The following is a 15,463-nucleotide window of genomic DNA, read 5'->3' as shown; positions in this document are numbered from 1 at the left end:
CATACCCCCGAGAATTTTGATTCCAGTTTCAGAGCTCACTGTGGGTGACCTAGGACTTCACTGTTATGTTCTAATTGTCCTCCTACATTCATTCTCCTTTAATTCTATCTCTTTCATTAAGAATTATCGAGGCCGAGACTACCAGTTTACTGCATTTAAGCCTATGATTCAATAGAAACTGACCTGTGACAGTCCAAACTAAGGTAGGTTCAAGGAAGTAGATGATCCATTTGGATGTTGTACTGGATGGTCCAACTCTATCATTATGCAGTTGTCACGAGAACTTCATCTCCACTAGCATGTGAAGAGTCCCTGGCAGAATCCAGTGCAGTTGTTCAACTTCATAAATGATAGATTGCACACAAAGTGCAAGGACTAGCAAAAGGATCCCGGTTCAAGCCCTCGGGTCCCAACCTGTAGGGGAGTTGCTTCACAGGTGGTGAAGCAGGTCTGCAAGTGTCTTTCTCTCCCCCTCTCTCTTTTCCCCTCCTCTCTCCATTTCTCTCTGTCCTATACAACAACAACAACAACATCAGTAACAACAACAATGATAACTACAACAACAATGAAAAAGAACAAGGGCAACAAATGGGAAAATAAATAAATTAATTAAAAATATTTTTTTTAATGATAGATTGCAACTGTTGCAGTGAGGAGTAAAAGGCACTGGTGGGAACATGAGACATGTAATAGAAATACATTATAGATATATTGTATGGGATGATTAAATATGATTTAATAATATTTCAAAATATTTTAAATATTTAAAAATATTTCAAAGTGGTTGAGCTGTCCTTTTAGACTATGAGGAAAATGTGATCCTTTGAATCTGGAAAGTAATGAAAGTTAAAGATAGAGTATAGAAAAGTACCAGAGATCCAAGTTAGGGCATATTCTCACATTAGACTGTTCTGCTCTGCTGAGGAGTTTGATTCAAGGGATAGTGACCATCTGAATTAATGTTCTTGAGAATCTTGCACCACCAAACTTATTTTGATGAGTACCTTCTCTGGAGATGATATGCAGGACTTGTTTTGCAATGAAACAGTACTATCCTCTATATTTTCTCACGCATTTCTCTACATAGTCATGACATACTAGGGTGAGGGAACCTTTTGGTCCTTGTTAAAAAAAAAAAAAAGACCTATATTCAGGAGTAACTGTGGGCCTGGGGATAGGCAATATGGATGGAATTGGATCTGAGGGGGCCAGGTGGTGGCACACCTGGTTAAGCGCACACATTAAAGTACTCAAGGACTTGGGCTCAAGTCCCTGGTCCCCACCAGCATGGGGGAAGCCTCATGAGCGGTGAAGCAGGGATGCAGGTCTCTCTCTCTCTCTATCTATCTCCCTCTCTTCTCTCAATTTCTCCCTGTCTCTATTCAATAATAAATAAATTAAAATATATAAAAAAGAACTGGATCTGAAATTCTACCTTCCCCCTAGTGAAAAAAACCTACAATAAATTCAATTCTGATTATTAAAGCTATAAAATATGAATTGGATCTGAATTCTAAGGGTGCTAGATCAAGATAAGAAAAGAAGAAATTTGGGAAGAGTTTACCAAATTGGAAACACCCTCCTGGCGAGCAGGATTTGAATTCCTAATAAAATCCTTTAGAGATCAAAAAACATAAAACCACTAGCCTGGGTCAAAGAATCCTAGATAATCACCTGCCATACTAAATGAAGTGTATGTCTGATTAATCACAGTAGAAAAAAAATGAGTTAAATGATATACAAACTTGGATATAGTGAAGTTTTTATTCTGTGTCAAACCAGAATGTGCAACACATTACTGGCGTCACTAAAATGACTATTTCATGTTTATTAACCAAAGTAATAAGTGTTGAGGAGTAGTAAGGGTGACTAAAGCACTGAGAAATGGCGATGTGATGGCTATTTGTAGGCAGGTCTGATGGAAAGAGCACTGTAGATGTAGCAATGAAGATGCCAGCAGCAAACAGGAAGTTGAAAAGTTAATCAAGAGATTAACCACTATTGTTTCATTAATAGTTATCATCCCTTGCCTAATGTCTGGGTTTGGAGCCATTTTAGATCTAAATGCTTTGCAAGAGAGAAATGTCAAGTCTCTAAATAAAGGACTTTTCATCACCAAAGCAAGTACGTCCAGTAATAGTGATAAGGATGCCTCAGTCTTTCCTCAAAGGTTCTATAAAAACACCATTGGGAAATCGAGTAAAAGACAATATCCAGATGTTTTAAGAACATTGGCTTCAGTAGCGAGAGATTCCCTAGAGTCCAGAGCCTCATCATGGACCTCCTGTTAAAGTAAGACCATACGGAGGACAAATAATGAAATGTTGCGGCAAACCCTCTCAACGTAGTCTACTGGGGCCATGGATATGCTCAATAGTAATTTTGCATAGTGCCAGAGGATGGGTGGAATGATCTTATTAAGGAGCTGGCAGAATTTCCAAGTTAGGTTTGGCCTGTAAAGCTTATTTGAAATGACCAAGAATCTTCCTCACATGCTAAGAAAAAAAAAGGTAGAGGAAACAGGGCATTCAGCTAGAGAAACAGATTTGTACAGTCTTGTATCGATTATCTACTTCCTCATTGCTGATAGTCAGAATCAACTCTTACATCTGCTTGTATATCTCTTCTCTTTCACTGTATTTCACAGAGTATTAGACATTTAGCTTAATCCTCACTTCTTCCAAAAAGTTATCTTAAGTTGTTTTAACTAGATAGACCCCCACTTTATCTTAGGTTGCACTATATTTAAATGTATATTCTGCAGTATTTATTTCTCATATGCTTATCTGGCTAATACACATTCTTAAATGCTAGAAAAAAAGTTCCATGCTGCCAAATTGCATCCTCAAATCTAGGACAGATTTAATAACTGTAAGTAAATTGGTTATAGCTAGGCTCCCTATAATTTTGTAAAACTAATTTTATATTACTATACAACATGCTAGATCTTACAATAAAAGAGGATCACAGTATGTCAAAAATGTATTTGATAGTACTTTGCAAGATACAAAAATAGAGAGAGAGAATACCAATTTTTGAAACAGGAAAGCTAATGGATTTAAAATAATCCTAGGATCTATGACTAGCTCTGCAAAAAAGTCAACACATTAAAAACCAAATATGAACAGATATATGTATATACATACATATATATATATATATATGTTATTTTTTTGTAACTTTCTATGAGAATGCAAAGACTTGATATGCAATTTTGCCTTAACCAGAGAGTATTACTCTAGGAGAGAGTATAAAGAGAAAAATAGTATTCGAAGTGAATTTTAAACTATGAGAGAGTTTTTACCTATAGCTGTAAAAGAAAGAATAGGTGAAAAATATCACTTGCCATAAAGCACTGTTGTAGTTGTCATAATCTACGTAGTTTTATTTTTACACAAAGCAAATCTGTAAATCGAATCCTATTACCCTTCTTCATAGTGATAGCAGAGTTAGTATCTATCAGTATACAATAAGGGCAATGTCAGCTTTATATGGGCTCTTATTTAATCCTAAAAAAACTCAGGAATTTAGAATTTATAACTATCATTTCATATATAAAGTAGGACTTAAAGAAAGTTTTTAATTTGCTAAAATTCACAGACCCAAACTAACAGTGAAGATAGCATTTGATCCCAAATCACTTTATCCCTGTCCACCAATGTGAATTCTAGAAAAATCTTTTGAAGGCAGAGAACTCACATGTAAATTTAAGGAGTTATAAAAAACCTTGTACAAGCATTTATGAACATATTTTCTGTTTTACTTGCTATAAGTTACTTTCTAAAGGAGCTATAGAAGTCAACTATAATCTGGTATCTAGAGTAATACATATTATAATAAGTTGACCAACAGTATGATTTTTAGAAGCCTACATCTCCCTTTTACAGTAGTTTTAGGTAGCTGATATAATTAAGAAGATCATATAAAGAAAAATGATACACAGATTCAAGCATAAAAATTATTCATGTATTTTCAAAAATCAAGTTGTCGTTTTAATGTATTTGCTTTCAAATTAATATGAAAAAGATTTCTACTCAGAGTAAACTGCATAATTTTTTTACTCAGAAAATTGTATCCCTTTTAAGGAAGAATTTTAATTTTAAACCATAGTTAATATTACATGAGTTTATCTCATCAGAGTCATCCCCGATCAGATCAAATACAGAGCAAATGAAATAGCCTACTTTTGAAGAACTTAGGATCTACTATGATTTATTTATGAGCCATCTGGTTGTAAAAACATGATATCATGGTCAAATGTGCTTTTTGTTCTTTGAAGGAAGTGCTTGGAAAGAAATAATTAGGCTTATAAGTGAAATCCTAAAAAAAAGTTGAATTAAGACATCTTTCTTGGAAATTAGAAATATATAAATACATACTGTCACAGGCTGTTATATAATGCATATATAATGTAACATTCTCATACACATACTGGCATATGAATGTAGTTTGTCCACACAAAATGCTAATGCACACATATATACAACTATTGCTTAAGCCACTGTAGCAAGAGATACTCATAATTATGAAACTCCATCCAGGGGATTGCATTGCTAACACATACTAGCATGACTCATTCTGGACTCTTAAGGGATGGAGAGGACCCAAGGGAGGATGACCTTCCATTTCTGTTATTACCAGCATTAATCAGTTCTTACCTCCCCATCTGTCACATGTCTTTCGTGGACATGCACAAATGCAAGTAAAAACGGAGAAGGCGGAGATGTGGTGTGAAATCATTTCAGTTTCTAGTCCACGGATTCCTAATTTAAGTTTATATGCAGGTAAAATAAATTATGTTTTTTTTTCATGTGTTGCCACTAAGATCAATTTTAACTTGCAATGATATGCTATTTCATTTTCTGTAAAAACAAGCACACGGGTCCCCGTATTTTAGTTTTTTTTTTTTTAATTCATTTGTAATGTATTTAGTTTCAACATCTGTCTGTGTAGACAGAAAGCTAATGACAAAGTATCCATGCTACACATTTTTATTCTTTACAACCATGGCAATCCAGTTCTCCTCTTAGAAACGTGTCAAATTCTTAGCAAAATTTCCTTCAACAGACAGAAAAAGATATGCATTATAATGAGCTTAATGTACTTTCATAATAAAAGGTACTCTTGACTGAAGCCAAGCGTCCACAGATAAAGTACTCTCCAATTGTAAGCTGCCATGCAAACCAAGATGAACAAAATAAAAACCAGAATTTTGGACAACTACACGAACATAAAATGACATGAAAATAAGTTGGAAATACACCAAATCATACTATGAAATCACATATGTTGGATACTGTGCAATTCCATTGAGCCATTCACAATACTATTGTGTAAACAGAAAACAATTTCACAAGAATTCAAAACCACACCAGTCTTTCCCACATCTAGGCTATGAACACCTATCAGAAACAACAGCGAAAGCAACAACAGAAGGTCAGAAGAAATTTCAGACACTTGAACTTTACACAAAAATTAAAGATAATTTTTGTCTTGTTTCTTTCTTTGTTATGCAATGAATGACTTTGCCACTGGTAGTTGTAAAGTTGTATAATTTGTATAATGAAGTAATCAGGCAGAGAAAATCATTTGGGGGCCAGGTGGTGGCGCACCTAGTCGAGTGCACATGTTACGATGCACAAGGATCAGGGTTCCAGCCCCTGGTCCCCACCTGCAGGGGGAAGACTTTGTGAGTGGTGAAGCAGGGCTGCAGATGTCTCTCTGTCTTGCTTCTTCTCTATCATCCCATACCCTCTCAATTTCTGGCTATCTCTATGCAATAAATAAATAAAGATAATACAAAAAAATAGAAAACAGTATTTCTCATTTAAAAGGAAAGATGGCATATAGACTTTGGAATTTTTTGGGGGGGGAAGAACACTCAAATAGCAGTAGGTTTTTTACCATTTTTTCAAAACAACTTATGATTCAAATAATTTATATGTATTGATTTATTATCTAACAGTAAAATATGACTATAGGGGGTTCCCGGAAGATGGCGGACTGAGAAGCTGCCAGTGGCTTGAGCTCTGATCACATCTTCTGGAAACGGTAGGATTTCCTGCCTTTAGTAGGCCAGTCAATAAGGGGTCCTAGCGGTTACACCAAGGAGGTGACTATAACTTAATTTGGGTTAAGAATTAGAGTAGAAAAAAAGAGAACAAAAATTTTTTTTTCCTTTTAATTATTAAGCACACCCCCTTACCCCCCCCTCAACCAGTCCCTGGGGACCAGCTCCTAGCAAAATCCCCTGCTGAGCTTCTGTCTTTACCAAATTCCTGTCCCACCAGGGAGTATCATTCATTCTAAGTCTATATCCTTCTGAAACCTCTGGCCTTTTTTCTTTCTAAGTAGCCAAACCCCCCCACTTCACCCCTCATAGCTAATTAAATAATTAAAAATAAATAAATAAATTTAAAAAACTCTCTCCTTTCACCGCTCTTTTATGACTGTTCTTTTTCTTATATTTTTCTTTTTTCGCTCTTTATTTTGATATTCTTTTTCCCATTCTTGTCATCCTTTCTTCCTTAATCCTACAGCTCCCAAAGCCACAGGCCCCAGCCCCCACACCACCAAACAGTGGGCTTTTTTGAATTCACTGATACACATTTGGGAATTATTTTGGGGAAGAAGTCTGACTCATAGTGGACTCTCTATGTGTGTATCTCTGCTCTAGTTCCCTTTCCCCTCTTGTTACCCCTAGAATATACAGTGGATAGTAGACTTGCATAACTGTCTATTCTTGCTATCCCTTCTTCTTCTTCTTTTCTTTTTTTCTCTTTCTTCATCATTGGGATTTGGTTACTATTTTTTCACGGACTGGAGAAATTGTTTGGCTAACTGGTAGTGATTAAACTGTTTCAATACTTGCTTCAGTTGCTACTGTAATTCCTGAGGTTGGTGAGTGTAATTGTCATAAAGGTATTTAGTACAGTGTTTCTTGTACTCAAGACACAACAACTGAGGAACAACAGAGCATAAAAAAAGAAACACATAAATCAAAAAAATGGGTAGATCAAAAACAAATAAAACTGCTACTCCAATGAATGAAGACAAGAGCCAAGAAGAAACTACAAATTAGCCAGAAGTAACCATAGATAAGAAAAGCATGCAAGCAATAATAAACTTATTAATCACAGAAATGAAAACAACATTGGAGGAAAGGAATGGCAGTATTAAGGAAACAAAAGTTGAGACCCCCAAGGAAAATACTGATTATCTTGAGGCAATTAGAGAACTGAAAGCTGAAATAGCTGTAATGAAGAAAGAAGCTGAGGGAAGGGAAAGCAGACTAACAGAAGCAGAAAACAGAATTAGTCAGACAGAGGATGAGTTAGAGAAAACTAAGAAAGAGGTGAAAGAGCTTAAAAAGAGATTGAGAGACACTGAAAACAACAACAGAGACATATGGTATGATCTCAAAAGAAGTAACATTCGTGTAATTGGCCTGCCAGAGGAAGAAAGACAGGAAGGGGAAGCAAATATTTAGAGGAAATAATAGAAGAAAACTTCCCAGACCTGAATAACAGAAAGGACATCAAGATTCAAGAGGCCCAGAGAGTACCAAACAGAATCAACTCAGACCTGAAGACACCAAGACACATCATAGTCACAATGAGAAGAAGTAAGGATAAAGAAAGGATCCTAAAGGCTGCAAGAGAGAAACAAAAAGTCACATACAAGGGAAAACCCATAAGATAATCTGCAGACTTCTCCACTCAAACTCTAAAAGCCAGAAGAGAATGGCAAGATATCTATCGAGCCCTGAATGAAAAATGGTTTCAACTAAGGATAATATATCCTGCTAGACTTTCATTCAAGCTAGATGGAGGGATCAAAACCTTCTTAGACAAACAACAGTTAAAGGATGCAACCATCACCAAACTGGCCCTGAAATAGGTTCTAAAAGACCTCTTATACACAAGAACATCACTACAATACTGGCAATATATCAGAGCAAACAAACAAAAATTTTTTTTTGAACAATGTCACTACAATACATTAAATCCATAATATCAATAAATGTCAATGGCTTAAACTCACCCATCAAAAGGCACAGAGTTGGGGGATGGATCAGAAAACATAATCCGACCATATGCTGCTTGCAAGAATCCCATCTGTCACAACAAGATAAACACAGACTTAAAGTGAAAGGATGGAAAACTATCATACAGGCTAACGGACCACAAAAAAGGGCAGGAACAGCCATTCTCATCTCAGAAACGATAGATTTTAAATTAAATAAAGTAATAAAAGATAGGCAAGGACATTACATAATGATTAGAGGATCAATCAGCCAAGAAGACTTAACAATCATTAACATCTATGCACCCAATGAGGGACCATCTAAATACGTCAAGCACTAACTGAAAGAATTTCAAAAATACATCAATAGTAATACAATAATAGTGGGAGACTTCAATACCCCACTCTCACACTTAGACAGAACAACAAAGCAGAGAACCAACTAAGATACAAGAGAATTGAATGAAAAGATTGACAGACTAAACCTCTTGTACATTTTCAGAGTCCTTCACCTCAGAAAACTGGAATACACCTTCTTTACAAATCCACATGACACATACTCAAGGATAGACCACATATTAGGCCACAAAGACAGCATCAATAAATTCAAGAGCATTGAAATCATCCCTAGTATCTTCTCAGACCACAGTGGAGTAAAACTAACATTTAACAACAGACAGACAATTATTAAAAGTCACAGAATTTGGAAACTAAACAACATACTCCTTAAGAACCACTGGGTCAGAGATTCACTCAAGCAGGAAATTCAAATGTTCCTGGAAACAAATGAAAATGAAGTAATAAGAGGGAAACTTATAGCCATACAATCACATATTAAACACCAAGAAGAAACTCAAATGAACGACCTTACCGCACACCTCAAGGACTTAGAGGAAGAGGAGCAAAGAAACCCTAAAGCATCCAGAAGGACTGAAATCACTAGTTAGAGCAGAAATCAACAAAATCGAAAATAAAAGAACCATACAAAAGATCAATGAAGCCAAATGTTGGTTCTTTGAAAGATTAAACAGAATTGACAACCCACTAGCCAGACTCAACAAACAAAAAAGAGAGAAGACTCAAATTAATAGAATTGTAAATGATGGAGGAGATATCACAACTGACACCACAGAAATCCAGAGAATCCTGCGAAACTTCTATAAAGAACTATACGCCACCAAGCGAGAGAATCTGGAAGAAATGGAACAATTCCTAAAAGCATATGCCCTTCCAAAACTGAACCAAGAAGAACTACAAAATCTAAATGCACCAATCACAGACAAAGAAATTAAAACCGTTATTAAGAATCTTCCCAACAACAAAAGTCCTGGACCAGATGGCTTCACAAACTAATTCTACAAAACTTTCAGGAAACAGTTAGTATCCATACTTCTTAAGCTTTTCCATAAGATTGAAGAAACAGGAATACTCCCTTCCACCTTCTATGAAGCCAACATCACCCTGATACCAAAAGCTGATAGGGACAGAACAAAAAAGGAAAACTACAGTCCAATATCTCTGATGAACATAGATGCCAAAATATTAAACAAGATCTTGGCCAACCAATACAGCAACATATCAAAAAGATTGTTCATCATGACCAAGTGGGATTCATCCCAGGAATGCAAGGCTGGTTCAACATCCGTAAGTCAATCAATGTCATTCACCACGTCAATAAAAGCAAAGCCAAAAACCACATGATTATCTCAATAGATGCAGAGAAAGCCTTTGACAAAATCCAACACCCATTCATGCTCAAAACTCTACAAAACATGGGAATAGATGGGAAATTCCTCAAGATAGTGGAGTCTATATATAGCAAACCTACAGCCAACATCATACTCAATGGACAGAAGCTGAAAGCATTCCCCCTCAGATCGGGGACTAGACAGGGCTGTCCACTGTCACCATTACTCTTCATCATAGTATTGGAAGTTCTTGCCATAGCAATCAGGCAAGAGAAAGAAATCAAAGGAATACAGATTGGAAGGGAAGAAGTCAAGCTCTCACTATTTGCAGATGATATGATACTATACATAGAAAAACCTAAAGAATCCAGCAGAAAACTACTGGAAGTTATTAGGCAATATAGCAAGGTATCAGGCTTCAAAATCAATGTACAAAAATCAGTGGCATTTCTTTATGCAAACACTAAATCTGAAGAAGAAGACATCCAGAAATCACTCCCATTTACTGTTTCAGCAAAATCAATCAAATACCTAGGAAGAAAGTTGACCAAAGAAGTGAAAGACTTATATACTGAAAACTATGAGTCGCTACTCAAGGAAATAGAAACTGATACCAAGAAATGGAAAGATATCCCATGCTCATGGATTGGAAGAATAAATATCATCAAAATGAATATTCTCCCCAGAGCCATATACAAATTCAATGCAATACCCATCAAAGTTCCACCAAGCTTCTTTAAGAGAATAGAACAAACACTACAATCATTTACCTGGAACCTGAAAACACCCAGAATTGCCAAAACCATCTTAAGGAAAAGAAACAGAAATGGAGGCATCACACGCCCAGACCTTAAACTATATTATAAAGCCATCATCATCAAAACAGCATGGTACTGGAACAAAAATAGGCATACATACCAGTGGAACAGAATTGAAAGCCCAGAAGTAAATGCCAACACCTATGGGCATCTAATCTTTGATAAGGGGGCCCAAAGGATTAAATGCTAAAAGGAGGCTCTCTTTAATAAATGGTGCTGGGAAAACTGGGTTGTAACATGCAGAAGAATGAAATTGAACCACTTTATCTCACCAGAAACAAAAATCAACTCCAAATGGATCAAAGACCTAGATGTCAGATCAGAAACAATCAAATACTTAGAGGAAAACATTGGTAAAACACTTTCCCACCTACACCTCAAGGACATTTTTGATGAATCAAACCCAATTGCAAGGAAGACTAAAGCTGAAACAAACCAATGGGACTACATCAAATTGAAAAGCTTCTGCACATCCAAAGAGACGATTAAACAAAGAGACCCCTCACAGAATGGGAGAAGATCTTCACATGCCATACATCAGACAAGAAACTAATCACCAAAATATAGAAAGAGCTCAGCAAACTTAGCACCAAAAAAGCAAATGACCCCATCCAAAAATGGGCAGAGGATATGAACAAAACATTCACTACAGAGGAGATCCAAAAGGCTAACGGACATATGAAAAACTGCTCTAGGTCACTGATTGTCAGAGAAATGCAAATTAAGACAACACTAAGATACCACCTCACTCCTGTAAGAATGGCATACATCAAAAAGGACAGCAGCAACAAATGCTGGAGAGGTTGTGGGGACAGAGAAACCCTTTTACATTGCTGGTGGGAATGTAAATTGGTCCAGCCTCTGTGGAGAGCAGTCTGGAAAACTCTCAGAAGGCTAGACATGGACCTTCCATATGATCCAGTAATTCCTCTCCTGGGATTATACCCCAAGGACTCCATAACACCCAACCAAAAAGAGGTATGTACTCCTATGTTCATAGCAGCACAATTCATAATAGCTAAAACCTGGAAGCAACCCAGGTGCCCAACAACAGATGAGTGGCTGAGAAATCTGTGGTAAATATACACAATGGAATACTATGCAGCTATCAAGAACAATGAACCCACCTTATCTGACCCATCTTGGATGGAGCTAGCAGGTATTATGTTAAGTGAGCTAAGTCAGAAAGTTAAAGATGAGTATGGGATGATCCCACTCATCAACAGAAGTTGAGTAAGAAGATCTGAAAGGGAAACTAAAAGAAGGACCTGACCAAATTGTAAGTAGGGCACCAAAGTAAAAGCCCTGTGGTGAGGGGTGGGACATACAGCTTCCTGGGCCAGTGGGGGGTGGGAGTGTGGGGGAGGGATGGGTCATAGTCTTTTGGTGGTAGGAATGGTGTTTATACGCTCCTAGTAAAATATAGTCATATACATCACTAGTTAATTAATATGAGAGGGGGAAATCAATTGTATGTCTCGAAGTTTTTCAAAACACAAACTGAATCTTTTTAATATATAGGCTGTGTATTTGATATGCAGACTCTCAAAAGCCTAGACCAAGTAGATCAGAAGCATCCAGTAGCACAGCTATATACAAGATACTGGGTACTGTACAGCAAACCCTAACAAAGGGACTTTTCAAAGTTAACCCAATTACCAAAGAATGTGATGATAACATTAACTATCGATGGTCTTTTTGAACACTAAGAGGGCAGGAACCTCACATCTCCACTATAGAGCCTCTACTTCCCCCAGTCCTGGAACCATTGGATAGGGCCCACTTTCCCGTATGCATCTCCCAATCCATATCAAATAATATTGCATCTGCCGATCACAACCTAACCAACACAACGATTGCCACATCAACATGCTTCACTTCAGACTGTGTCCAGAGACTACATGTGTGGAATGACAACCCTTCAGCTTCATTACTCGGGTGAGACCTTTCCTTTCATAGTAGACTCTAATTCCATTTCAGGTGGTTCACTTTCTAACAAAGTCCCAAAACCTAGATATACACCAGTTTCTGTGAGAGAGAGCATATGTTCACACGTATCCGTAAACTACTGCAAAATATATACCTGAAAGCAGAAGTACACTAGGGTTTGCAGTGAGTACCTCCCTAACACTTCCTCTCCACTATTCCAAGCTTTGGGTCCATGATTGCCCAACAACTTGTTTGGATTCGTATGTTAACTCTCTTTTCAGTCACCAGGTTCCAAATGTCATCAGTATGCCGGCCAGGCTTCCTTGGATTGAAGACCCCACCAATGTGTCCTGGAGCTCCGCTTCCCCGGAGACACACCCTGCTGGGGAGAGAGGGGCACAGACTGGGAGTATGGACTGACCAGTCAACGCCCATGTTCAGCGGGGAAGCAATTACAGAAGCCAGACCTTCTACCTTCTGCAACCCCCAATGACCCTGGGTCCATGCTCCCAGAGGGATAGAGAATGGGAGGGCTATCGGGAGAGGGGGTGGGATATGGAGAGTGGGTGGTGGGAATTGTATGGAATTGTGCCCCTCCTACCCTATGGTTTTGTTGATTGATACTTTCTTAAATAAAAAAAAATATGACTATAGTTAAGTATTTATTATCAATACTCCAGCAGTAACATACATGTCTGACATCTAGCACACGAAAATATACTATAATATTATGGTAAATATCTCAAAAGAAGCAACCAGCTCAGAAGTGGGTTTTACTTTTTTGATTCAATAATGATCGATAAGACCCTAGGATAAGAGGGGTACAATTCCACATAACTTAACAGTACTCCATCCAACAACATTAGAAAATGCCTTCTTCTCAGGTTCTTATGAAATTTACTGCAACACAAACTATACATTAAACTATAATATAGTATTCAAGGAATTTGGGAATATCAAATTTATATAAAGAATGTTACTGAAACACAATGCAATTAAATTAGAATTTAAAGACAATAGACTTGGAATATTTACAAATATTTAGAAATTGAACAGGCATACTCCTAAATAGCGTATCAAACAAGAAATCTAGAAGGAAATTAGAAACACTTGCTATAAAAGAAAATGAAACACATGTTGCCAATATTTAAGGAAATCAGAGTTTAAAATGAAAATTGTTAGTAAATGTTTGTACAAAGAAATGAGTCTCTAATCAATAACCTCACTTTTTACCAAATTGTTCTTGAGAAAAGACAGAATTTAAGTGAGCAAAATGAAAGAAACTCATAGGTTATAATAGAAATAGTTGGAACAGATAATTAAAACCGACAGAGAAGATAAAAAGGATGGTTTGTGATACAAATGGTTGATCACATAGATTATAGTGTGTAAGGACCAGGGTTCAAGCTTCTAGTCCCCACCTGCAGGTGGAAACTTTGTGAGTGGTGAAGCAGTGCTTCAGCTCTTTCTCTCTCTCTCTCTCTCTCTCTCTCTGTGTGTGTCTTTTCATCTTTACCCGTTTTTCTGTATCCTATCTGTGTGTGTGTGTGTGTGTCTTTTCATCTTTACCCGTTTTTCTGTATCCTAAAAATAAATAATTATATTTTAAACAATATCAAAAAGAGAATCTTCGAAAAATTCAGCAATTTTATAACTTCTGTTCTATAGACTTTATTATTTTTTTTTTATTTAGGGGGATTAGTGGTTGACAGTAAATACAGTAGTTGGTGCTTATGTCATATTTCTCAGTTTTCTGCGTAACACTTTGAACTCTTGCTCAGGTCCTTCTCTACCACCATGCCCCAGAACTTGAATGTCCCTGCCCCCAGAGTCCTTTGCTTTGGTGCAATACACCAAACCCTATCCAAGCTCTGCTTTGTGTTTCCATTTCTGTTATTTCTCAACTGCTCTCTATGAGTGAGATTATCCCATATTCATTTAAGATGATTCCTTCAAGCTCCATCCAAGATGAGGTGAAGAAGGTAAATTCTAATAGCTGAGTAGAACATACACACACACATGCACGCACGCACACACACACACACACACACAATCTGTTATTGAACACTTAGGTTGCGTCTAGGTTTTGACTACTACAAAGTGCATTGCTATGAACATGGGTATACAAAGGTCTTTCTGGATAGTTGTATATGCTTTTTAGGATACATCCCCAAGAGAGGAACTGCTGGTTCATAGGGTCAATCCATTTCTAGAGTTCTGAGAAGTCTCTAAACTGCTCTCTACAGAAGTTGGACCACTCTGCAGTCCCACCAGCAATGCAGGTAAATTGCTTTGTCCCCACATCTCCAGTATTTCTTGTTATTGTTTCTGATGTATGACATTCTCACAGGGTGAAATAGTATCTCATTGTCGTCATTATTTGCATTTCTACAACAATGACTTGGAACATATTTTTATGTGTCTGTTGGATTTTTGCATCTCCTTTTTGATAAATTTTCTATTCATATTCTTTCCTCAATTTTGGATGGGCTCCTTTTTGTTTGTTTTTAGTTGCTGAGTTCAGTGAGCTCTTTATATATTTTGCATAGTAGCCTTTGGTAAACAGAATAAACAGAAGCAGAAGGTGTGGGTAGAGCTGAGCGGGAACTTTTAAATTTAAACTGTCACACAAACATTCTTTTGCATTATTAAAATCACTATCACTCTTGCAGGCTTAAACTAGTTACCTCTAGCTGCCCAGATGGCCCGGGCATTGCTGGGGAGAGGACAGCTTGTTTCTTAATTTTTACTGTCTTTTAACTGAAAAACAAGTCTCTAAAATGGAGGAACTCTCCAAATGGGGAGCTCTTGTTCTCAATTAGTATGGTTGAAGATTTCTGTTTCCTTTTTGGTATCCTGCCTAGTTGTTCTCTTCATTAAGAGAGTGAGGTATTATTATTTTTAAATATTATTTTGAGTTTCTTTATTCTATCCATAGGCTATGCTATAAGTCTACTAGTAATAAATAGTTATCAACATTTAAAATATGTTCATTGCATTACT

This window comes from Erinaceus europaeus, chromosome 5 (genome assembly GCF_950295315.1).
Source record: "Erinaceus europaeus chromosome 5, mEriEur2.1, whole genome shotgun sequence".
Lineage (NCBI taxonomy): Eukaryota > Metazoa > Chordata > Mammalia > Eulipotyphla > Erinaceidae > Erinaceus > Erinaceus europaeus.
This window is presented reverse-complemented; position numbering follows the sequence as displayed.